This window comes from Lissotriton vulgaris, chromosome 3_1, assembly GCF_964263255.1.
Source record: "Lissotriton vulgaris chromosome 3_1, aLisVul1.2, whole genome shotgun sequence".
Lineage (NCBI taxonomy): Eukaryota > Metazoa > Chordata > Amphibia > Caudata > Salamandridae > Lissotriton > Lissotriton vulgaris.
Window position 1 is genome coordinate 656,604,483 of NC_141689.1, and position 27,027 is coordinate 656,631,509.

Consider the following 27,027-nt stretch of genomic DNA (forward strand, 5'->3'; position numbering starts at 1 on the left):
GACTCTCCATTGAATTTTACGACACGTATGCCGAGGTTCTTGTGCCCCAACTAGTGGAGCTATACAAAGCAATATGGGAGAAGGGCTCTCTACCCATCACAACAGCACAAGCCCTGGTCATATCGCTGCCAAAGCCAGAAAGAGACCATACTGACATGGCTAACTACTGGCCACTATCGCTGTTACCCACTGAATACAAAATATTGAGTAAAGTATTAGCTAACAGACTACTTCAACATTTATTGAAATTGGTGCATATAGATCAAACCGGATTCCTACCGGCACGCAGTACCCCACTCATCATTAGGAAACTACACAACCTGATGACAGAGGCTCCGAAACACTACCCACATGTGGGTTGTGTATCGCTGGACCTCCAACAAGCATTCGACTCAATTAACTGGGGATACATGTTTCAGGCACTATCAAAATTCGGGCTACCAGAAGAGTACATAACATGGCTACGATTGCTATATAATGCCCCAACGGCACGCATTAGAACGGGGGGACACATTTCGGAGGAATACGCCATACATAAAGGGACCAGACAGGGATGCCCCTTATCGCCCCTCATTTTTATTCTGGCGCTAGAGCCGTTAGCCATAAAGCTAAGACAGGACTTTCTGGACTGGGGGATGCGGATAGGGAATACGACCCACTTATTTTCTGCATATGCTGACGATATTCTTATGTACATATGTGATCCCACAGGCCACTGACCCCATTATTCGAGACATACCGACATTTCGCACTCCTATCGGGCCTGGCTCTAAACACTACCAAAACGCATGCTTTTTTCTTCACAGACCAGAGGGGCATTACTGACATAGAAGTCAGGGGTACCAAAATTCAAGTCACACAGTGCACGTTTAGGTATTTGGGCATCCAAATATATAGAACGCATGAGGATATGCTAGAAGGTAACTAGAGCAATTAGAGGTTTACGGTCTAGTCTCACTTTTTGGACAGCACTGCCACTATCTATCCCAGGGAGAGCAGCGATTGCAAAAATGGTTGTCTTACCAAGACTACTATATTAGTTTACGAATTTTACGCTGATGGTACCACAGGCTACTTTTAAATTACTGAACACTCTGGTCACAGACCTGATTTGGGGAAAGGGCAGAAGACGCATCAGTCTTAAAAAGTTACAAGTGGGTACCCGGATGGGAGGCCTGGGAGTACCTGGCTTTTGAGCTTACTATTACGCCTGTCAATTACAATGGTTGTCGTACTGGACGGTGGGACGTAATTTGCAGGAAATAGACGACACACACACGGATATTGACAATGGAGCATTGCATGCCTTGCTCCTGCCGGGCAATAGAACCCCGACTGACCTCCCCCCTTATTGCAGACTGCATTGAGATGCTGGAAAGCGACGCTACAGTATACAAATACACCCCATGCGCACGCAGGCAACATACCGTTATTAGGTATCCCATTGGTCAGCGGTAGGCTCACTAAACGTAAACTGATACCCTTGTTGGAGGTGGGTATTAGTACTGTGGCAGACTTATTTGGAGAGGAGACGCTGCTGGATCATAATACTTTCATAAATGAGACCGGTGCCCAGGCACTACTATATCTAACACACCCAGCATTGAGTGGGTACATAAAAACGCACTGGGCCCCGCAGAGGAGGGCACCCCTGATAACGAATTGGTCAAAATGGTATACTACATGGGAAGAGGGTGACACCTGATTAGATGGTTAAACGCTGGTATTAGCTCCCACACAAGAGCATCCTTAAATGTGCTGAAGGCTATTTGGGAGGTAGACATAGGCAAAGACCTGACGGACAAAGAGTGGTCATTAGTACTTGAGCATCCTCGGAAAGTCTCAAGGAACGCCAAGTTCAAATTTATCCAGACAATGGTCCTACATCGTGCGTACCTAACGTCGACCAGGCTGGATAAGATGTTTCCCCAGACACAACACACATGCCCGAGGTGTATGCTAGAAGGGGCAGGCTTATTGCACATGTTATGGGAATGCTTGAAAATAAGGGGGTACTGGGATGCGATTAAAAGAAAGACTGGGGCAGCCGGACAACTTGTCATCGCTGACACAATAGAGGAATGCATTTTAGATCTCCATGTTCATATATCCAAACACAAGGTACAATACTGGTTCATAGATCTTGCACTAATACTGGCTATCAGGACCATCACCATGAGATGGAAATCACGTAAACCCCCTGAAGTGCATGCTTGGTATACAGAAATACTGCGTTGGGGTGGCGCAGAGGGCGCTGCATTGCGCAAAGAAGAGATTAGAGGGCTACGTAAAACGCCAATTTCTCTCGAATGGGAAATTATGTTAGAAGGGATAAGGTCACATAGCACAGATTCAGAAGATTAAAATATTGTACACTTCACAGAGCAGAAGCCCATGCCACGAGAATGTTGCTGGTCACATGTAATTTTGTACCCCCGTATGTGCTGATTATGTTAATGTGCTGGCTGGACTGGCTAATATGTATATATATGCAATAAACAGGTAGAGGCTAGGGTTTGTGGGGTGGGGTGGGGGGACATAGGGAAAACATTTAGTTGTTTATGTATATCATTGGAAAACACAACAGATCCGAGCAATATCGCAGGGAAAAGTGTATAGCCTCCGCTTGGAAACACAAGTATTATTGTCCAGGGGAGATATACACATTATACTCTGCAACACTGTGTATTGACATGCATAAACGGATTGTCAGTAACTATATGCCATACTTTGCAAAAACTCAATAAAATATGTTTTACAAAAAAGGATGTCCAACAGATCATGCAATACTTCATTTATGAAGTATTGAAACCCGGCCGGGGCGTTGCAAAGGCCAAACAGCATAACCGTATATTCAAATAGGCCGAATTTGGTGCGAAAAGCAGTTTTCCGCTCATCACCTTCCTTAATGCGAATTTAGGTGATAAGCTCCTCTTAAATCCAGCTTGGTATAAATGCTGGAGCCTTTTACTTGGTTGAGCAGTACAGGGATCAATGGTAGAGGATACATATTTTTGATTGTTGCCTTGTTTACAGTGCGATAATCGATGCACACTCTCAAATCGCCAGACTTATTAGCCACGAAGAGTGGCGATGAGACTGGCGATGTGGAGTGACGGATAAACCCAATTTCTAATGTTTCATCCAGGTATGATCTTAAATATTGGTTTTCTGGTTCAGTTAACGTGTATCCTACTACAAGGTAGCACTGCTCCAAGAATTAAGTCTATTCTACAATCGTAGACTCTGTGAGGTGGTAGTTTGGTTGCTTTAACGGGGTCAAATACATCAGAGAAGTCTTGGTATTCTTTAGGAATATGAAGAGTCTCTTGACCCAAGGCTGCACAAAAGAGAGGCATTACTGGGTCCTTAGTTTCTTGATAGCAATGGAGTTTACAATGAGGTGAATCCAGGGTGACTGTACGTTTGACCCAATCGATTTTAAGGTTATGGAGTTCGATCCAAGGAATTCCTAGAATCACCCCAATCGTTGGAGTATAAATGAGATCAAACACAGTGTTCTCGGTATGGCCGTGTTCAGCGACTAGAGTCAAACGTTCAGTATGAAATCTTATTAAACCAGAAGATAAAGCAGAACCACCCACTGCTCTCACTGGCTCTGGTTCTTTTTTGGGTACTTGAGTTAGTAAGCATGGGCGAATTTTGCGAATCTGGCGCTCTCAAATTTGCGTATTTGCGAACTCGCAAATCCAGATTTTTTTAATTTTTTTTTTAGTTCGCAAGGGTTTCTGCCAGTTCGCGAGTGTTTTGTACCAGTTCGCAATTGCGAACTTACTTGTCGGCTCGCAACGGTCGCGAGTATGTTGTTTCTACATCTGGTTCATCATCACAGGTTCCCAGCACCCTCTGTTTCACCACTGACACCCTCTGTTTCACCCATGCCACCTTCTGGTACATCAATGCCACCCTCTGGTTCATCATCACTGTAGATTATGGGGGGGAAAAGCAAGCACACCTGCCCTGCTTCAACTGACATGAATTAATTTGGGGTTGGTTTATTAATGTGTCACTGTTTTAAAATTCCAGTCTGGCACCTGCTTCCTTATCTGTAATTTGCTTTATGTTGCAGTGCAATTTTTTTTTCCAGGAAATTTGTGGCCTACTTGTAGCTATTCTATGAGCCTGCTGTGAGGGTCAGAGCAGGGTCATACAATTGTTGCAACTAACAACTGAACTCTGGAGGGGCCCTAGTCAGGAAGCACTACAGGGAATGGTTACTAATGATAAGTTTGAACTTTTGCACCTGCGGTTTGCTTTCAGTTTTGCAAAACTCGTTTTTCTGCAATTTCGCGGGATTCGCGGGGCGCGAACTTGTGCGAGATCGAATTCAGAAGCCGCAAATTTGTGCGAATATGCGATTTGTTTTTTTGCGGCGTGTTAGTTCGCAAGGTTTTGTGCGTTTTAGCGAGCCGCTTGTAGCGCAACTGCGCGAAGTTACCCTTGCGGTCGTTCACGGGCGCGACCATCTTGTTTGCATGACGTATTTCCGTTTCCGGGCGCGATGTGTAATCTCGCAAAGTGTGCGGCTCGCTAGTACAATTTCGCGTGTGATCGCGAGGAAAATCTCGCGCGAACTTACCCACGCGGTCGTGAACGGGCGCGGCCATCTTGTTTCTCATTCATTGCTACGGTTCTGGGCATGCTTTTTGTATCCTCTCTAAATCTCTGCCATCCTTTGCTTGTTTGAAGTTTTTTTTAATCTATTTTACTTATTATCTATCCCTCTATTTTTCTAGCCCTATATTTTTGTGTTTTCTGCTACTTTTGGTTAATTTTAAACTACTTTTTAAAACTCTTTTCTTTTCTTCTCTTCCCTATTCTATTTTCTTTATTATTTAGCTTCCTTTCTGCCCAGACCATGGTAAAGGGAGCCGGAAAGCATCCCGAGAAGGGGAAGAGTCCCGCACCCCATGCCCGGCTCCCGTGCGGGTATTTGAGGGGGGAGCAGGTCACACCCCGGGAGATCTTCAGCCCGGAGGAGGTGCCCGCACTCATTTTTTATGTTCAGCGCCGCCTCCCCAGGACCATCATGGCAGGCGGCAAGATCGGTAGCGGGTACGGGATCCGGGAGCGCCGGAAGCGGTGGGAGAGGTGTGCCGGGCCATGTACCACCACTCTCGGGTCCGGCGCACCTACAACCAGGCCACCCACCGATGGATGGATGTCCTGGACCGTGAACGCGATCTGCTCGACCTGCTTGGCCTTGAGATCCCCGGGCTTGGTGAGTAGTAGTAGCTATTTCTTTACTACTCTGTTTTCTCCTGCTCTGTGTGTTATTATATTGCAAATTTTAGTTTTTTACCAAGAGCAATAATGCTGCTGATTACATTGTAGGTAAATTATATTTCAAAATCTTTTGTGCATTTCAGGTGCACTGCTCTCCTTCTCAGTAGTGTTGCTACTATGCTTATTTGTTTTCGATTTTGTGTTCATTTCATTGGCCTGTGAAATTATGTATGAGTGTAGTTTAAAGAACTGCGTAATGCTAGACACTAAGGTTCAGATTTTTAATTACCGGTGCATCCCTGCAAAGTAGCAGGGATGGGCCAGTAATTGTGCGCCACGCCACCACCACCCATGGTGCGCCGTATTTACAATGCGGCGCACCATGGGCCCAAAACGTCACCAAAGCGTTACGCATCTGTGCCGTAAAGGCGGCGCATTGCTGGAGTTGCGTCGCAACGATGGCGCAGCTCCATCAATGTTCTGGGGTGCCCTATCTTCCCAATGCTGCGTCAAGCCGTACGTCTGCTTCAAGCAGGCGCAGGGTTTGAGTCACGCATCATTGTCCTTAAAGTGACTGATTGAAATCTTGTAGATTTCCCTCAGCCACTTTTAGGATGCATTCCTGCGCAGGAACGCCCTCCCTTGCACCGGAACGCCCCCTGATGGCGCAGGGCTTTACAACGTGATGCATCTCCCATATGCGTCACGTTGTTAATATACGCCGCACCATTGCGCCTCTTTTGTTCTGCCGCTGCGTCACAAAAGTCACGCAACAATGGAGCAAAAGAGCCGCAAGCGGCTTCTAAATCAGCCCCTACAGACTCAAGTCCAGTCCTTCCTTTGCACACATGGCGATAAGTAGAAATAGTGGTGGTGTATTGATAGTTTGAGTATTTTAATGACTGGTTAATGTAGTAGGAAACTTTAGTGTTGTCGCTGATCTGCAATCACGATGAACTTTGTCTGTCACTTCGCGTGCTGCGGACTGCTGCTTGCCAATCCTAGGCAAAACTTTTTAGTACTTTGTTTAGTGAGTTACATAAGAACTTTCCAAGTCGACGGTCCGCAAATCAAGCAATACTTATAACGTAGTAGACCACATGAGATCGGTCAATATATCCCGTGGAATAGTTGTCTATTTGCTATTTCGCCAAAACATTTTGTTATTGTTCTTTTGAAATGTTTGATTTGGTTGACAAATATCATCCATGGTTTCTGGTCTTTCTTTCTTTCATGTTGTACATCAGCTCCCCCCAGGGGCAAGAGGACACAAGAGGAGGAGGAGGGTGCTGTTCAACAGGATGCAGGCCAGGATCGGGCAGGTGAGGGCTCCTTTGCTGGCCCCAGTAAGTTTTAATTTTAATTTAGAGTACCTATTTTTTCCTAGCGTTCCTCATTCGATTTTTTCTAAATCGTCTTTGATCTTCTTGTACACTGGATCTAAATTCTTATCCTGCCTCGACTATGACTCCCTGTGGTATTACTAGATTATTCTTATTAGTCTGTCTGTCTAGCTAACTAAGATTGCACATTTGGCAATTCCATTGGGCCCCCATTCTAGTCAGCAATAGCTCTATGCACTGAGTGCAGTCCTCTGGGATTGTCCATAATGTCTTTTCAAGTCTTCTAAATGTTTATGCTTTGACAATTGCCAACAATAAAAAGGTGAATGACCACCAAGAAAGAATAAGATACTACTTTACTTTTGGTTTGGATAGGAGGACAATCCATTCTACTACTGTTGCAGGGACAAATCTGCACAAACAGAATTATGGACACTAAATAATGCATTGCTTAGCTTATCAATTATAATAGGCGCTGTTAGACTTTCCACATACCTCAGTGATAACAGACTTTGTAGTTGAACTCCCAATCTCCTTACTGACTAGATAGTGTGGCAGAGTCATTTAGCTCCCAAAGTCACCGATGATTGATCCCCAATGATGATTAGATTATCCAACGCAGGACAAGAGTACGGAGTCAGAGTCAAAAAGTGTCAGAGGCACGGACTCATGCTTGCAAAAATTCCAAAACCTTTAGTTCATCCACTCTAGTCTGGAGGACCAAAAACCACAGAGTCTATTTAAGTTTAAAAGCTTTATTAAAAGTAAACACATTTATTAAAATCAAGTTTGTCATAAAACTAAACGTTTAACTGAAAATGGAAAAGTGCTTAGTGCTGACGATTAATTGGACACATTTCTTGTGGTCGAGCCGAGCTCTCACCTGGTTTGAACTTGATCCTGCTCTTGTTCTTAGAAGTCAAGCTTCTGTCTGTTAGGAGAAAAAGTGGTGCATGTTAAAAATAAAAAGCAAGCATTCATCAGTTGTGCCAAAAAGTGCAGCAAGACAACAGCCTTCCCTGGAAAAAGGGACATTTTTACTTTAGAGTAGACAGTCACAAATTATTACATTGTATTCTGTTTTTTTCACATTTCTTTATTCCTCCTAGACCAAATATTATATAGTTGTGAGTGGTGTATTCTAACATTCTTAAATGAACTTTGTAGGTGGAACATCTGGTGGCGGGGCCAGCGCGGAGGTGGTGGTATTGGACGAGGGGAACAACTCTGGGGAGGAGGCGGTGCAAGTGCCGGACGACACCAATGTGCCTGTGAGGGTGAACACGGTGGTGGCGGGCAGAGGTAAGCTATATATTCCTTACTTATTGAGATTGAAGACTGCAGAGTGTGCTTTCTGCACGGGTGTATTATAAATCAACCCGGTTGTAGCCTTCTCTAAATGTGCTTCGACTTAGCTGTGAAGTTTTTGGCGAGAAGAATCCCAATCAGATCTGAGATGAACTTGATAGATGGGATGAACGAAAAGCGAAAGAAGGGTGTAAGTAAGTGTGGAAGAACGAGAAATTTAATGATGACTGGCAAAGAAGAATGATATGTGTTTGCTTGGTCCCCGAGGTGGCTGGGAAGGAAAGAATATGGTATGGTGCATGGCTGGGTGAATGATGAAGCAAGGATGGGTGGAAGGAGAACAGCCTGGGTGGGTGCCCTGGCCGCTAAAGTCAACAGCACCCTGCCGTAGTGTCCCTTGCCCCTTTTTTAGAGACTTTTGGGGGGTGGGAATTGGGAGTTGGGTTGTTTTTGGGACTTTTGAAGGACAATCGTTGGGGTTAGGGAGGGTCTTGCAGGAGATTATTTTGTTAGGGCTACAAAAATATACTTTTTGAAACTTTATCTGACCATACCTGTTTTTTACTGCTTTTGAGTCTGGTGGGTGGGGGTTTAACAGTAAGTTTGTTTTCCTGAAGAGTCCTAGGACTTTAGTAGTACTACCGTCAATCTCTCGTCTCTCCTAATACTCCATTATACTACCTCCCACCAAACGCTTATCTTACCTGTAATTTGTGTTTGAAAGTAGGGCTAGGCCCAGGGCTGGCTCCACGGGAAATGGCGATTAAGGTTGGCAATCCTGGGCGGATGAAATGTCCTCATTGCGGTGGTACTAGTGGTGTGACACAGTGGCAGTTGCATGCCTATGGAAAAAAAGAAAATGAAACCTTGTTTGTCCTTACTGTAGCATTACAACGGTACGATAGAGAATATAGCAGGTGACAGTACACTAGAACAGTGCCACAATGTAGCCTAACAAATGGTAAAGTATTGAAAGTATAACTAGTACTTGCGTTGAATTTCTTTGACATTGGCTACTACTACAAGAAATAGTACTGAAGCTGAGTAAGTCTAGAATATATCCTCGGATTCCTTCACCAGCCTGTTGCTATGACCTTATCCTCCCCAGCAAGTGTGTGGAATTATTGATGTCATTTAGTCACACATCAATCAAAACCACACAGCCCGGGGGAAGAGGGTTAGGGTTTGTAAAATGGATGGGAATGGGGGTTTCTTTTTGGGTAGGTTTTGTAGAGAGAAGACAAAAAAAGCACAGCATGGACAAACAATAATTGAAGATAAAGAAATCTTTGGGTACACAGCTAACCATAAATCTTTTAAGTGACATAAAGGAAGTGCATGCACTACTGCATGCATTGTTACTGAAAAGTAAGTAGTACTTTCGACAACCGTGAATGACAGAATGCGACAGTACAGAGCTGCAGCGTTTTCACTTGCCTATCTCTGCACTCAGAGAAACACTTCTTACATTAAATTAGGTTTAAAAAATAGCCGAAGTAAAACCTATAGAATGGCTGTAGGGATCAATTTAGAAGCAGAGAGAGATCCAAGAAATGCAGTTACACTCATAGAAGAAAACAATGGATACTGTATCTGTATGTTGTTGTAGTTGTCCTGTTGAATTTGGTAAGTAAGTTGCACGCATCAAACAATTCCTCTTATTAGCGGCACTCCTCCATTCCAGCTGACGCTTCGTCCATCAACGTTGGTGACCAGAAGACACCCTGTCCACTGCCTGCCTGGCGGATGCTGAATTGCGGCTCGCTAATGTGAAGCCTGACTCCATCCTTTTTTTCCCATTGCACAGACTGAAACCCGGCCTGTAATTATTGACGGAAAAACAGGAAGTGATATTAGAACACCACTGATAAATAAATATAAGGTATGTACGCTGTGTAGTGCAAAAAGTCACACTTTGAGTTTCCTAATAGACAGTACAATATTTTTGAAAGTGCGTACTCTGTCTGAGTCTCCTTTTGAAGGATAAATAAGTATGGGCAAATTAATTTAGCGGATCTTTCCCCTAAAGCTAGGTGTACTGTAAACTGTGTTTTAGAACAAAATTAGACCTTCCCAGCAGTGCTCCCACCCAGACCCTTACTAAAGCCAGTCTAAAAAATGTAGAAGACCCCCAATCAGATCTCAAAAAACGAGGCCTAGTGGAAAACTGGTGACAAAACGTACTTTGAAAGTAAAAGTAGGTCCAAATACCCCCTTGCCCACCGTGGATTGTATTAAAACCACTTGCAAGCAAGCAAAAGTATCCATACCCAGCATCGCTCCAAGACTTGCAAACCCCCCCACCCAAACACATGCAATACAAATACTGCTAACCCTAACAAGCCCTAAGTTAAGAATAGTGGCAAAGGCTTTCTTTAACTATGCCAAATTCCCCCTTTCCCACCATGGATTTTCTTCAAATCACTTGCAACCAAAATTACACATTCCCACGAGTGCTCTAAGACCCCAGAACTCAGTTGCAAAAATCTAGAACACCCCGAAACACATGCAATCCTGCTGCTAGGCTAACCCTAACGAACCCTAAGTTACAAAAAGTGCCAAAAGGCTTTTCCTTATGGATTTTGTCCAAACCACTTCTATCCGGTATTAGACCTTCCCAGCAATGCCCCAAGACCCGCCAACCCACCCGCAAAAAAGCACAACACCCCCAAACAGCCAAAAAGGAAAATCTCATACTTACAATATTTCTCGGCCTTCGGTCCAAACGCGCTGTGTAGCTAGGCCAAAAAGCAAAAGTACAAAAATGGGGACCTAGTCATTTTCTTGCCAATTTCCAAAATCACTCCGCGCGCGCGCTGCAGCTAGGCCCTTACTCCCCTCTGACACCATGGATTTGCGTCAAACCTCTTGCAATCTAAAGTATCCATAGCCAGCAGTGCTCCCAGACCCCGAAACCCACCCACAAACACCAGGAAGCCCCAAACAGCCAAAAAGGAAAATCTCATACTTACAATATTTCTCGGCCTTCGGTCCAAACGCGCTGTGCAGCTAGGTCATAACTCCCGTTTTCCACCACGGATTTCCTGAAAAGCAAATGCAATCAAGATTAGACTGTCCCAGCAGTGCTCCCAGACCCCAAAACTCACCCACAAACACCCGGAACCCCCCCATAGAGCACCTCAAAGGCAAGCAAGTCAGCAAAAACGCAAAAAAAATTCTGCCTCCGATTTGGTCCAAACCTCTTGTATCCGGTATTAGAGCTTCCCAGGCAATGGCCCCAGAGCCGCCAACTCAGGCGAAAACTAGTAGAAGACCCCCAAACAGCCAAAAAGCAAAAGTACAAAAATGGGGACTTAGTCATTTTCTTGCCAATTTCCAAAATCACTCCGCGCGCGCTCTGCAGCTAGGCCCTAACTCCCCTCTGCCACCATGGATTTGCTTCAAAGTCTCTTGCAATCTAAAGTATACATAGCCAGCAGTGCTCCCAGACCCCGAAACCCACCCACAAACACCAGGAAGCCCCCCAAACAGGCCCCCAAAAACGCTACATTGAGCAAAATGTCAGAAATAGCAAAAAAAAATTCTGCATGGATTTTGTCCAAACCACTTCTATCTGGTATTAGACCTTCCCAGGAATGCCCCAAGACCCTCCAACCCACCCGCAAAAAAGCACAACAACCCCAAACAGCCAAAAAGGAAAATCTCATACTTAGAATATTTCTTGGCCTTCGGTCCAAACGAGCTGTGCAGCTAGGTCATAACTCCCGTGTTCCACCACGGATTTCCTGAAAAGCAAATGCAATCAAGATTAGACTGTCCCAGCAGTGCTCCCAGACCCCAAAACTCACCCACAAACACCCGGAACCCCCCCAAAGAGCACCTCAAAGGCAAGCAAGTCAGCAAAAATGCAAAAAAAATTCCGCATCCGATTTGGTCCAAACCACTTGTATCCGGTATTAGAGCTTCCCAGCAATGGCCCCAGAGCCATCAACTCACCCGCAAAGAAGTAGAACACCCCCACAAGTGCTGAGTCTTTCTTCATTGGGCATAATCCAGCCCTCTGCTTTGAGGGAAATAGGAGTCTGGAGGAGGAGGATAGAGGAGCATGTTCTTCTGAACTTGTGAACCTGAGGAATGCAGACTGCTGCACCTTCAAATCAATAAGCAAACAAGTGAAGACAGTTCTGCTGATGGGCTTGTTTTTGTGATTAGGTGATTAAAGTTTGAATTAAATTAACTGTGCAAAACAAAGAAAGACAGACACACAGGAATAAAAGTGAATAAGGACGAAAAAGAAAGTTATTGATTGATTGTCTCATTTTCAGGGCTCGTGTCAGGGAATAAGAATAAGAGTTCGTCATCATACTCTGTGAATTCAGGCAGGGTGAGGTCAGTGTCACCGAACAGAGAACAAATTCCCTCATCTACGTTGCTGTCTTCATGCGGCGTGCTTTCTCGTACTTTGTAATCTGGTGGTATGAGGTGCTGATTCATCTTGATCATTGTTAACCTCTCCACATTTTTGGGCGAGAGGCGGCTCCGTTTGGGAGTTACAATGCCACCAGCAGCACTGAAAACACGTTCAGAAGACATGCTTGCGAGTGGGCAAGACAAGTAGTTTATAGCCAGGTTGGAGAGCTGTGGCCACAATTCTTTTTTCCCATGCTAATACGCCAATGGGTCAGCATTAACATAGACCTCTGTTGAGTCATTCAGATAGTCCTGCACCATCGACTCAAGGTCCTCCAAGGTTCCTCCACTTTGCTTACTTTTTGCTGTGACCTTTTGAGAACCAAACCCAAGCCGAGTTAGCCAATCCTCTTCTGCATCCAATGTTACTGTTGTGTCTGGTGCAGATGATCCGGTTGCCGGTGTCTTTAACGGCTGAGAGGTCACTTGTGCCACAGCCACAGGTGCAGAAGTGGATTGTTTTGACTGGGGATGGCCTGCTGATGCTGATGTACTGCCTTTTCCTTCAATGTGCTGCCGTTCTCTTTCAAACCTCTTGGCTGACAAGGCTAGCCAACGTTTGTACTTTGTAACATCTTCATCAGCAAAAGGAAAGAATGCTCGGCCTGCCAGCGCCTTTTTGTAGCATGGATCCAGAATAGTAGCACAAATGTAATGCTGTTCTGAGTGGATCATTTTAAGATGTTCATCACCACGTAGGTGCTCTAATAATTTCTCCGCCAAAACAAAAGGGTCTTGTTTTTTTTTCATCTTTTTGGAACACAGAATACACCACCTTCAGTTGGTGCTCCAGCATGCACAACAATGGGATAGCTTTTCCCAAATTACAGTCCTCCTTGCTGACTGCACGCGTGAAGACCTCAAAAGGACGAAGCATGTCTGTCAGGCTTTTAACTAGGTCCCATTGCGCCGCATCTATCCTCAGGTCCTTCTGAGCTGTACCCAGTGTTAAGAAATAGTGATCGAGTACCGTATACTGCTCATACAGACGCTCAAGCATGTAGAAGGTTGAGTTCCAACGTGTTGGCACCTCCTGGATGAGTGCTTTCACTGGCATTCGACGTTCATGTAGCAGGCTCCTCAGATGCTTCCGGGCCTTAAAAGAATGGCTGAAATGGTTGCACATTCTTCGGCAGGTGGCCACTAACTCGCACGCTGGACTGTCTTCATCACTCAAGAATTTTTCAACAACCAGGTATATACAGTGCGCCAAACACGGCACTCTGAAATAGTCACCTAGCTCCATGGCCTTAACTACATTGGCGCCATTATCCGTGGAAACATAACCAATCTGGCGTTTTTTTGGGGACAGCCAGTGAAAGACCTTTGTGTTAAACTCATCCAAAATATTTTGGGCTGTATGACGTTTCTCCAAGCTAAACATGGCTAGTGTTGCATGTTTCCGAGCAGCTTTAAAAACTTGGTCCGGGTCAACACCTGCGTTTAGCTTTGCTTTAACCCCTGAAAAAGAGACCCAGTGTGCAGTGATGCACATGTAATCAGCGCCTGCGCCACTGGTCTACATGTCTGTTGTCAGATGTATAGTGTGAACAGAACTCTTCTGCAAAGCTGCCCCAATCACCTCCAGCACATCTTCATGTAGTGCTGGACACCCCAACTCTGGCAAAATAGAACCGGCTAGGAACCTTCCATTTAGGGCAGAGCGCTGCCACTAATTCTAGAGAACCAACCCCTTCTACAAAAGAAAAAGGGAGAAGGTCCATAGCTAGCATTTTAGCCAGCTTAGTGTTATACAGACGCGTCAGTGGGTGGTTGCGTTCATATGGCGCGTCTGAAAAAAGCATGTTTCTAATGTTGCCCTGGACCAAGCATTTACGGGATGATGATGATGATTTCTTTGACCCAGTTACGCTCGCTGATGAACTTTTTCGCATTGGTGTCTCACTCTCTCTCACACTCTTAGTGTGGCTCACATGGGGTGTGCTGCTGACAGGGGTACTGGGTGTACGTGAAGCGTCTTCTTCCTCCTCGTCATCAACAGATGAAACGTCAACGTTTTCTTGACTTGCAATTCGGGCTTCCTTGATCTCCTTTAGGTGCGCAAACCATTGGACAGCGTGCTGTCTCCTAAGATGACCTCTCTGGCCTCCGGTACCATAGTTGGTACCAAACTTACCACAACTAACTGCATGCTTGCAAATGCTACAAATGGCGAAGTTTTCCCTTTTTGGGCAAACACTAAAGAAGTCCCAAACTGGGGACTTGAATTGTCTGTGGGGGCCGGAGGAGGCGGCGATACTGGTGGTGGTGGTCATGCTGCTAATGCCATATGAAGTGGAGGATGTGGATTGCCGAACTTTAGTACCTCGTGCACTTTCACCACCACTAATTGAGGTCGAGGTGGATGGAGGTCCCTTCTGGCGAGGAAGAAATATGGAAGCGGTACGTGTTGGTGTACTAGTTAACACCAATGATTGTGGTGTTTCCACTGCCTCCTCGTCGACAACATCATCATCACGCTCAGCAGCTTCTCGGGCTAGGGTCAAAATGTCTGTTTGCTGCATGCCCGCTGGGGCTGCAGTGACCTTTATGATGAGTGGGTCGTCGTCGTGAGAGTCTTCATCAGCAGCAGTATCCGCCACTTCTTGTTGAGCCTCATCACACTCCATAAGTATGAGACTTTGGACGAGCTTCCTTTTACGCTTAACTACCTTTGTCAGATCACGGTGTGCCTCACTCTCAGACGGCAGTGGTGCTGTTTCCCAATTTTGATCCATATCTTCAGAAGGAGGTGTGCTTGAAGAAGATGTAAACACCACCCTTGATCTCTTCCTTGCTAGGGGTGTGGAAGACAATGACTGATCATCAGGAGGAGTGGCTTCCTCAAATGATACCTCGCCTTGATTGTCGATTTCCTGATGTGCCCCTACTTCGGGAGGAACAACTATTGTGTGCACTTGTGACCCTCCATGCACCTCTGCTTGCACATCTCCTTGCGCTGCCTCTCCTTCCACTTGTACTTGGGCTTGTACTTGCACATGTGGTTGTTGTTGCGGCTGTGGTTGTTCAACACTCGTCAGATGAGTTACAACAACCTGTGTTGATTGAGGGATATTGCTGCTACTTTCTTGCGATGAGCCAACATCACTGGTCGATGGTGATTGAACAACTAGACTAAGTGCCTCTGCAGCACTCAAGGGCTTGGACTTAAGTTGGCGTGGTGGTGGTGGTGGCACTGAGCCCAATGGAGCGGGTGTGCTGCTCCCAGCTTGGTCCCCAGCAGATCCCGCTGCTGCTGCAGGCGTACTTTTTTTTTTACTCCCAAAAAATGTGGCGGGCGGCACACCAGTCTCCTTGGTAACTTGCTTCTTCTGCTCCTTACTGTCAACTTTCTTGCTAGAGGAGCTACGGGGAACTTTTTTTGGGGCCATCTTCTTCAGAGCAGGTCAGAACAGCAGGCCGCAGTTGCACGAGTTGCAGAGTTGTCTGTGGCCAGACATGACGTCGCGTGACATTATGCTGCACACACACACCGCTGCAGGACTTCTTCTTGGCACTGGTAGTTCTCTTGAGTCTTGTGCACCTAAAAGCAATGGAAGACAGAGGAATATCAGTTCAGTTATACACCCCAAAAAATCAAAAATCACAGAAAAATCAGCACAATCCCAAGCCATCCATGATGTTTAAATTCACACCCCACAGAAAGACTAGGCCCATGCACCACTCACTACCCCTGGGCATAAAGGTTGAAAGCTAGGCAAAATGGTTGCAGACCTAAGAACACTGCCTGCATTCAAAATGGCCCCCTGCCTCCCAGCACATGGCCAGGGCCTGCCTGTAGCAACACTCAAAATGGCCCCCACCCACATGGCCTGTCCCCATGAACACCCCAAAAAATCGAAAAACACAGAAAAATCAGCACAATCCCATGCCATCCATGCCATCCATGATGTTTAAATTCAAGACACCCCACAGAAAGACTAGGCCCATGCACCACTCACTACCCCTGGTAAAAAGGCCACAACAACAGCCCAAAAAAACGAAAATCACAGAAAAATCAGCACAATCCCAAGCCATCCATGATGTTTAAATTCAAGACACCCCACAGAAAGACTAGGCCCATGCACCACTCACTACCCCTGGGCATAAAGGTTGAAAGCTAGGCAAAATGGTTGCAGACCTAAGAACACTGCCTGCATTCAAAATGGCCCCCTGCCTCCCAGCACATGGCCAGGGCCTGCCTGTAGCAGCACTCAAAATGGCCCCTACCCACATGGCCTGTCCCCATGAACACCCCAAAAAATCGAAAAACACAGAACAATCAGCACAATCCCCTGCCATCCATGCCCTCCATGATGTTTAAATTCAAGACACACCACAGAAAGACTAGGCCCATGCACCACTCACTACCGCTGGGCATAAAGGTTGAAAGCTAGGCAAAATGGTTGCAGACCTAAGAACACTGCCTGCATTCAAAATGGCCCCCTGCCTCCCAGCACATGGCCAGGACCTGCCCGTAGCAGCACTCAAAATGGCCCCCACCCACATGGCATGTCCCCATGAACACCCCAAAAAATCAAAAAAACAGAAAAAGCAGCACAATCCCATACCATCCATGCCCTCCATGATGTTTAAATTCAAGACACCCCACAGAAAGACTAGGCCTATGCACCACTCACTACCCCTGGTGAAAAGGCCACAACAACAGCCCAAAGAAACAAAAATCACAGAAAAATCAGCACAATCCCAAGCCATCCAGGCCCTCCATGATGTTTAAATTCAAGACACCCCACAGAAAGACTAGGCTCATGCAACACTCACTACCCCTGGGCATAAAGGTTGAAAGCTAGGCAAAATGGTTGCAGACCTAAGAACACTGCCTGCATTCAAAATTGCCCCCTGCCTCCCAGCACATGGCCAGGGCCTGACTGTAGCAGCACTCAAAATGGCCCCCACCCACATGGCCTGTCCCCATGAACACCCCAAAAAATCGAAAAACACAGAAAAATCAGCGCAATCCCATGACATCCATGCCCTCCATGATGTTTAAATTCAAGACACCCCACAGAAAGACTAGGCCCATTCAACATTCACTACCCCTGGTGAAAAGGCCTCAACAGCCCAAAAAAACGAAAATCACAGAAAAATCAGCACAATCCCAAGCCATCCAGGCCCTCCATGATGTTTTTATTAAAGAGACCCCACAGAAAGACTCAGTCCACCCACCACTGAGTACCCCTGGGCAAAAGGCCCCAACAACAGCCCAAAAATCGAAAATTCCAAAATTGTAGTTGCAGCAACTGTAATGCCCCAAACAAACTTACTTGTGAAATTTCTAATCCAAAAGTGATCCAAAGAAAGTCAAAAAGGCCTCAAATCCAAATGCATCCACAAAAAGTAATCCTTCCAGGTGAAGAATCCGAATGAAAGTGACCAGCACATGAAGAAAGCAGTGGGAGGAGCCTGCTGGACAGGAACAGGAAGTTAGAGACTGTGGGGCACTTCCTTCCTCCCCCCCCCCCCAAAATGGACTCCTTGCAAAAAGAAAGTGCAGGCAAATGTCAACCTGAGAAGTTAATCTGATAAAAATCATAATTTCCAGAAGATTTATGCTGCTTGCTGGTGGATTTCTTGTGCAGAGTTGCAAATCTTGTATTTTCGCGAGTGCGAGATTGTTGCTGCCCGCCGCATGTACGTGTTCGCAATTGCGAACTCCCGCGATACGTGATCACGGCGTACTCGCATTGACAAACTCTCGCTGTGCAAGGTGGCAAGCCGCGATGACGTAATCGCGGTCGCCAAACTCTCGCGGGATCCCTCAGCAAGATCCAAAATGGCGCAGCACTTGCAAAATATCGAGAAAAACAACTCGGCAAACGCAGAATGACGGTAAGTGAACGCCGCCGCCGCAAAATTGAATCACCAAGAAAAAAAATCCGCTGCGTGCGAATTTGCGGATTTTCGGTAAATTCGCGAGCGGTCGCGGATTGCGAATTTACCGAAAATCCGCGAAATCCGCGAGCGGAACGGATTTTACGCCCATGCTTAGTTGTAGTTTTTGAGCCAATTCTAAGTCAAAAAAGTTGACAGTAGCTCCTGAATCAATAAGCACTGGTATACTATGTCTTTGTTGTGTAGATAAAATAAAAATCACTCTTACTGTAAAGGTTTTGGGAATACGATTGATTACATTAGTTGCATACTGAGAGATCTCTGTTACATTACTTCCCGGAGAAACGATCTCTTCTTTCCCCGAGGTAATCAGTTTTCAGACACCTGAGGTGAATTTCTCTCAATTACTAACACCTTCTTTTTAGCAGGCTTTGTAGGGCAATCTCTAGCAAAGTGTCCAGGCTTTCCGCAATAAAGACATAAATTTCCTTTACGTCTTTTTTCTTTTTCTTCGAGTGACAAAGGTCCCTTTATGCCACCAATTTGCATTGGTTCTGTGGTTGAGCTCTCATCCTCAATCTCCTTTCCGTCAGATTTAAAGTGTAAGTTTCTTATGTCTCCTCTGGGTCTTTCGGTCTTTCATTCCCCCAGTCTAAGATCTAGCTTAACCACTAAATCTTGGAATTCTGCAAAATCTTCGGGCAAATTGACAATATGAGCTAAGGAATCCTTCAGGTCGTCCTCAAGACCCCGGTAAAACAAGGATACCCTGTTTTCATCGGGCCAATGAGTTTCAGCCAATAACCTGTTAAAGGTAGTGATGTATGTTATCAGGTCTTTTGATCCCTGGCGTAGACTTAAGAGTTCATTATCAGATGCTTGTATAAACACATGTTTGGGGAAGAGGTTGGAAATGGCTATTTTGAAATTGTGCAGATTTTGTAGGATAGAATCGTTACTATCTACTAAGGGCATGGCCCAGTTAGCTGCCACTCCTCCCAGATAAGAAACAATAAAAGCCACCTTAGAGGTATCAGAATAAAAAATCTGGGGTTTACACATGAAGTGTAATTGGCACTGACTCATGAAAGTTGTGTAACAATTGCTGTCTCCTGTAAACCTCTTGGGATTAGCTAAAGAAATTGGACTAGGGGTAACAACAGTGACTTGTACTGGCTGTCAGTGGATTGACATAAAGTAGTTTGAGATTGAAAAGCATTGGTGCCAAACTTGGGAGGGGTTAGAATAGGTTTTCCTTCCTCTGATGATTCCCTCCAGGACGTAAACCCTAATATGGTTTTATCTAATTCCTGTCTAAGAGACTGGTTTTCTGAATGCAAGTCTTGCATTTCCTCATTTGGTTTTTGCACGAGTTGGGTTAATTGTGTGATATCCATCTTTACTCGGCTAGGTGGATACAAAATCAAGAGGAAACAAGGGAGTGTGGCTTCGCTTTCTATTGCGCAATCACACACGGCCTTCCAGTTGTTTGCTTCTTGATGTTGTAAGGTCCCAATTTCCCCGTGAACCAGCCATCTCAGCAAGGAAGGGAACACTTGAAGAGCTAACTTGTCCCAGAGAGAAAGGGGAAGTGGAGAGAGAAACAAGACAAAACACTGGGCCTTCGTCTTGATGGATCCAGATCTAGGTTTCTCTTACTGAAGTGCTCTGGGCCTTTTTGTGAATAGTCTGCCAGCCGGCATTTTCTTCTTCTATTAATAGCAATATCAGAAAGAAATGAATATTCACTCTTTCTTAGATAAAAAAAAATGTACATATGATCTCACAATTATATATTTGACATAGCACTTATCTGGAAGGCCCATGAAATCACTTCAACTGTTCTCAGGTTAAGTCTGATTCTTGATGTAGACCTTTATACCTTAAACAACACAACACAATACCATTAAACTCGTGAATTCTTATGAACTCACATGTGAACAACTGGTTAATAGGGTTAGTTAAAGGTCATTCAACAAATACCCACTCAAGAGGAATACCTGCAAACTCTACGTAGAACTCTTCACTTGGGGTTCTGTTCTGTAATGATACTAAAAAAAGAAAACAATTCCAAAAGAAAAACTTGCACAAGAATTGGATTATCTTTCATTAATGCCTCTTACTCATTCAAATTGAACATTAATGTACAGCGGAATTCAGACGTGTGTACAGTTTACCTTCCAAGCTCTTTTTATAATTGTCTTTTCAATGCTTGTTGGCAATTATGGTTAAATTTGTCTTTTCAATGATTATTGGCAATTTCCAATTCTTAGTCCTTTTATCTCAAAATGTCCTTAATAACAAGTTTCCACTAGCGCACAAAAGTTCCAAAAGAAATAAGTCTTTGGATGTTCTCTAATTGTTTCAAAACAAGTCGTGTAGATTGCCTAGCAACCTAATAAAGCTTACTTTCTTTTTTGTAGATCATTGTCAGCAGCCAACCGGATTTCCGGTGGAGACGAGATCGGAATGGAGTCCAGAGTCAGCCGATCATCTGGAAGGAATCCGGGAATCTTGATGAATCAGGTAAGGCGGAGGTAATTGGGAGGAGGGTTTGGAGGGAACGGGGAATGAAGGTACTTGAACTGGAAAGGATCGGAGGCTGGAAACAAAGGCAGCTTCTAATCCGGGTTGGAGCAGGAGTCCGGAGCACTCGCAATGACGCTGTGCAAAGAAGCAAAGCACCGTCACGTTTTCGAGCACTCCTTTTTATAGTTTGTGTGGCTCTGTACCGCGGCATAGCCGCCATAATTTATATGCGCCTCTCGTGGAATTAATGAGGTGGTTGAGCGGCTATTCCACGTGGGGATTTCACGTGGGGGAAAGATGACCCCTGAATCCACAAGTTTAAATAAACAAGCATTGTTACATGCAACCACCGAAAGCATAGCTCATCATTACAAACATTGCTGTACTCAAACTTACATGTGCACATGGTGCCTAGAACCACTTATTAGAGAGAATAACAATGCTCTTGATCTCTGTTAACAATAAACATGATCTCAGTTATGTAAGTTGTGACAATTGTTTCATATTTAGCAGACAGCTGCATATGAACCTTCAACACACACTTCCAGAAAACATTCTCCTAGGTACTGACTTACCCCATTTTCATGAATATCTGACAGAGGTGTCCAAACAAGGGGCTGATGTGGAATGGTTACAAGAGGCACCCTTTTCCAATGAGATCATAGCTAGCCCCCGCGATAGGGAAAAGAAATCAAAAAATGAAAAGAGACAAGAAAAATAGAGATATACGCATGCCTGCCAATCTCTTGCTTCATGTTTACTCTCTTCTCCAGAAGATGGAAATACTCCCGCTAGGAGTTTTCGAGCCGCCCAGAAGTATGACAGCACCCTTATGAATGCATGGAATCAAGTACAGGAGGTCGAGCCAGAGAAGGTAGGACCCTATTTTTTCAGAACCAAGCGGCCAGGCTGATCTGCAAGCTACCCAAGTGGCAGTCCATCAGGCGGGGTCTTGCTAGTCTCCACTGGTTGCCAGTAGCGCAGAGAGCAACCTTTAAAGCTGGATGCATTATCTTTAAGGCTCTACAAGGTAAGGGCCCCGGATTTATTAGCAGCCTGCTTGTTAGGTATACCCCCTCACGTGCTCTTCGCTCCGGTCATAAGAGCTTGTTAGTTGTGCCTCGCATTAGGAAACAACGTCAGGGAGGCAGCTCTTTCCACTTTCTAGCTGCCTCCCTGTGGAACTCTCTGCCACTGACACTGAGACTCCATGAAGACATTCTGGCTTTTAGACAAGCCTTTAAAACTTGGCTTTTTAGGCAAGCTTATCCATAGTTAATTATGTCTTTTCTTTTGATGTGTTATGTCTCTGCAAATCTTCCAATAGCGCCATGAAGCCTACGGGCGTACGTGCGCTCAATACATTTTATTTAACATAACATAACATAACATTAAAAGAGGGTTGTTATACAGAATGAGTGAGGGGCAGGGTGGCAAGTAAGAACAGTTATTGGTACCAGTGGCTTTTAGGGAACAAGCCTTACAGTCAGCTCACAACTAAGCGGGAGGGGGTCACTACGGACAAGAACTGACCTTGAAGTATCTCTTAGAAAGATTCTATTGGCCAGGAATGTATCGAGAAACTGCCAAATTATGTGCCGCTTGTCCCAATTGTCAGTTGATCAACCCCTCCTAAGACAGAAAGGTACCATTACAGCCTCTACTGATTATTGATGTTCCGTTCCAAAGGGTAGGGATGGACCTTGTAGGACCATTACTTCTGTCATCCCGGGGACATCAGTACATATTGGTTCTGGTGGACTATGCCACCAGAAACCCCTAAGCTATACCTCTCACTAGTATGACCACAATAACAGTAGCTTAGGCCATGGTGTCTTTTTTCTCTAGAGTGGGTTTTCTCTTAGAACTTCTCACTGACCAGGGGACTCCTTTTATGGCTAAGCTTATGAAAGAGATATGTAAGCTCTTGGGGTTACACCCAATTCGGACAGCCGTCTATCATCCCCAGACAGACGGTCTGGTCGAAAGATACAATAAAACCATCAAAACTATCCTGAAGAAACTGATAGGAGAGACAGGAAAGGACTGGGATAGGAAACTGCTCTTAGTTCTGTTCGCAATTAGAACTCATGAGCAAATGTCTACGGGATTATGTCCTTTTGAACTCCTGTTCGGAAGAAAATCCCGTACTTTATTGAAGATGGCCGCCGAACATGGACAGAAGAGGAAGACGAGAGGAAGCCACTCCTAGGGTACATGCATACGCTAAATGAGACACTAGCTACCCTATAGGACAATGTCCATCAGAACATGGACAAAGCCCAAGCTAAACAGAAAGAGCAGTATGATCGTAACAGTCACAAGAGAATTGACAGTTGGAGACAAGTTTCTAATACTTCTTCCCTCCTCTGACAAGAAACTGTTGGCCACATGGCAAGGACCATAGACAGTGACTCAAAAAGAGACACCTGTCTCATATCCGGTCGCAGTTCCTCACACCAATAAAATTGGACAGAACTATCACATCAATCTTCTTAAGAAATGGGAAGAGTCCAGTGATATGTCCCAGAGCCAGAGTGTAGTCCAAACAGTGAACAATGAAACCATTCATAAAACATTGGATGTACCCAAAGGTCTAGGGGAGGATGAAAAGGGTGAACAGCCTATGATGGGGCCCAAATTATCTGTGGACCAACAACGAAAGTTAAAGCAATTGTTGGGACAGTACTCAGGCTCAGTTCAGGAAGCCCCGGAAGGACCTCTTTGGTAGCACATGATATTGTCACTCCACCCGGGAAGGTGGTTAATGTGAAACCCTACAGAATACCTGAGGCCAGAAGAGAGGCAATACAACAGGGAATATAGAAAATGCTCCAAGCAGGTATAATAGAGCCCTCTAAGAGTAACTGGTGCTCTCCCATTGTGTTAGTGCCCAAACCAGATGGGAGTCTCCGCTTCTGCATAGACTTCCGACAAGTGAACGCCCACTCCAAATTCGATCATTATCCTATGCCCCGAGTGGACAAATTGATAGAGCGATTAGAAGAGGCTAGAGTCATGTCCAAGATTGACTTAACTAAAGGTTATTGACAAATTCCTCTGACACACGCTGCCCAGGAAAAGACAGCATTTTCAACACGCTCAGGGTTGTACCAGTTTAAAGTCATGCCATTTGGGCTTCATGGAGCTCCGGCTAATTTTTAAAGACCTATGGACATCCTCTTACGGGCCCATCACAAATATGCAGTGGCCTACTTGGATGATACTGTAGTGTATAGTCCAGACTGGGAGACCCATTTGACACACATAAATAACCAGTTTGAAACCTTGACACAAGCGGGGTTAACCATGACCCCAAAGAAAACCAAACTGGGCACCCATAAAATCAAACATTTAGGAAATACTATAAGTGAGGGAACTCTTAAACCTAAAATTAACAAGTTGAAAGCGATCCAAAGTATTCCCAGACCTACCACTAGAAAAGAGGTACAAGCCTTCTTGGGATTGGTGGGGCCCTACTGGAGATTTATCCCTTAGTTATCCGAAGTAGCCAGCCCCCTTACTGATTTGCTAAGACACAAACCCTCTAGAGCTAAGATAAATTGGGGTTCCCCACAAGAAGAGAGCTTCGAGACACTAAAGACTTTACTGTGTAGTGCCCCATTACTGACTTGTCCAGACTACAAAAGTCGTTTGTGCTACAAGCCAATGCTTCTGATAGAGAACTTGGAGTTGTACTCTCACAGCCAGATTCTCAGGGTCTGCCTAAACCAGTGTTGTTCTTGAGCAGGAAGCTATTCCAGAGAGAGACCAGATAGGCTACAATGGAGAAAGAATGCCTCACCATAAAGTGGGCTATGGAGTCACTACAGTACTACTTGGTAGGGCGTACTTTCTTTTTAGTAACATATCATGCTCCCCTAACTTGGTTAGCCACCAATAAGGATACCAATGCTAAAATCTTATGCTGTTTCTTGGCCTTGCACCCTTTTCCTTTCACACTCTACACATGCAGGAACATTGCAAGGCAATGTAGACCGCCTATCCAGATTCCCTACATCAGAATGGCCCGATCATCCATCCCAAGAAGAGAGGCAATCAAATAAGGGCTGTGCCACGGCAGAGACTGGAACAAACGGGACCTCCAAAATGGCGCCCGGCTGGACACCATCCGAAAGGAGAGTCAGCAGTCTAGCGGGCTGCGGCAGGGACGGCATGACATCGCGGGAGGAGAGGGAAAGTTGCGACAGCTGCGGCAGGTTGGTTGATTGCGACGAGAGGAGTGAGTAGGACGCCGAGAGAAAGGAGCGCGGACGAGTGGAGGAATCGGCAGAGGGAGACATCCACGGACCAGAGGAGCCCTGCGGAGCAGAGGAAGGTGGCAGAGAGGACAAAAGGACTGAGAAGTCTCCAACACACACCGCGCTTGTATCCAGTAGTCCCTTCGAGGAAACCCAACATCGAGATAACCAACACTATGGTCCAGGGGGACCATAGTGCCAGGCAAGTGACTTGGAAGGAAGGGTGGAGGAGGAGTTTGGACGGTAAGGGCTTTTGGGACTGTGGCACAAGTAGGAGCAGTAATAAGAGATTGAGTGGAGTCCTCTGCACAGAACCCTTCATTTTCCCAGCCCTACCATTGTTTATACTGATCCTCACTAAGTTTGGTGCCCTAGGAATGATGGTGATGGGGAACAAAATATAAAGTTATCCGAATATAGCGTGGACAGTCACAGTAGTGTCCTTTTTTCTGTTTTCCTTTTGGGAAACGCCGGCCCTGACGGAAGTACTGAAGGGAAAAGCTTGGAGACGAAGGCCTTACACTCAATGACTGTACTTCCGGACTGTGTTGTTCCTCCATTATGTTGTGGTGCACTTAAATTGTCAGACTATTGGTAGTGAATAAAACTAAGACATTGAATACCCAAATACCTTGTGTCTTATCCTAAGGCCAGATTGTAGATTCAGGGGTCATCTTAAGGGAGAGGAGGAGAAAACAATTATAGAGACATTTCTATCCCTGTCCCCAGCAGTGTAGTGGTACCGCCCACATCCTCAGCAACATCTCAGTGGCACTGCAGTATTAGCCATACTCAGAGTCAGACTGAGACACCAAGGCGACCGAGTACTGCAATGAAACAAAGTGCGTAGTTGAGCCTAACTGGGTTAAAGAAAACAACTGCACCACAAAGGAAAATAATTCAGCTTACCATTGAGAGCATGCTTAGGTTGGAGGGGCAGTACCAACGCAACCCCCAACTGCACGGTTTGACAATGCGAAGCTGGCTAAAATGTTAGCGTTAGACCTTCTCCCTTTTTCATTTGTGGAAGGGGTGGGTTTCCTTGAATTTGTGTCAGCCATCTACCCTAAATGGAAGGTTCCCAGCAAATGCTATTTCACCAGAGTTGCTGTTCCAGCGCTACATCATGATGTGCTGGAATTGGTTGGACAAGCTTTGCAGCAGAGTGCTGCTCACAATATCCACCTGACAACAGACATGTGGACCAGTTGCCAAGTCACTGATTACATGTGCATTTCTGTACACTGGGTCTGTTTTTTGGGGGTTAGAGATAAGCTATCTGAAGTAGGTGCTGTTGACGCAGCTAAGATTTTTAATGCTGCTCGGAAACATGCAAGTGTAGCCAAGTTCGCCAATGAGAAATCTCATACTACTGTAAATATATTGAAGAGTTTCACAACAAGGTTTTTAAATGGCTGCGCCCAAGAGGGCTTAAGATTGGTTTTGTTTCCACAGATAATGGCATTAATGTACTTAAGGCTTGGTTCCTATTTCAGGGTCCCATATTGGGTGCACTGCATTAACATTATAGTTCAAAACTTTCTGAAAAATGAAGCCATAGTCAGCAACTTACTGACCACCTGCCGAAGAATATGCACTCATTTCAGCCATTCTTCTAAAGCTCGGAAGCAGCTGAGGATCATTCAACGTGACTATAGAATGCCAGTCAAAGCACTCATCCAGGAGGTGGTAACACGTTGGAACTCAACTTATTACATTCTTCACCGTCTGTTTGAGCAGTGCAGGCCAATCAATGAATATGTCATGCGAAGAGGGGATTCTACTTTGAAAGGCATGACCCTTAGGGTGGATCAATTGCGCCTAGTTAAATGCTTGACTGAGATGAGGTCATCTGATCTGACTTTTAGTCTTCTCCATAAAACATTCGCAGCTGAGTTGAAATCAGATAGAAGAGGCCATTGATTACTCAACACTCCCACCGCTAATGCTTTTACTAATGCTAAGTTAAGGGTTTCTTCAACCGTTCACAACAACTTCTTACTTAGTAAGTCACAACAGTACAGTTTACAGTACAGCCTTGCAGTGAGTGTAAT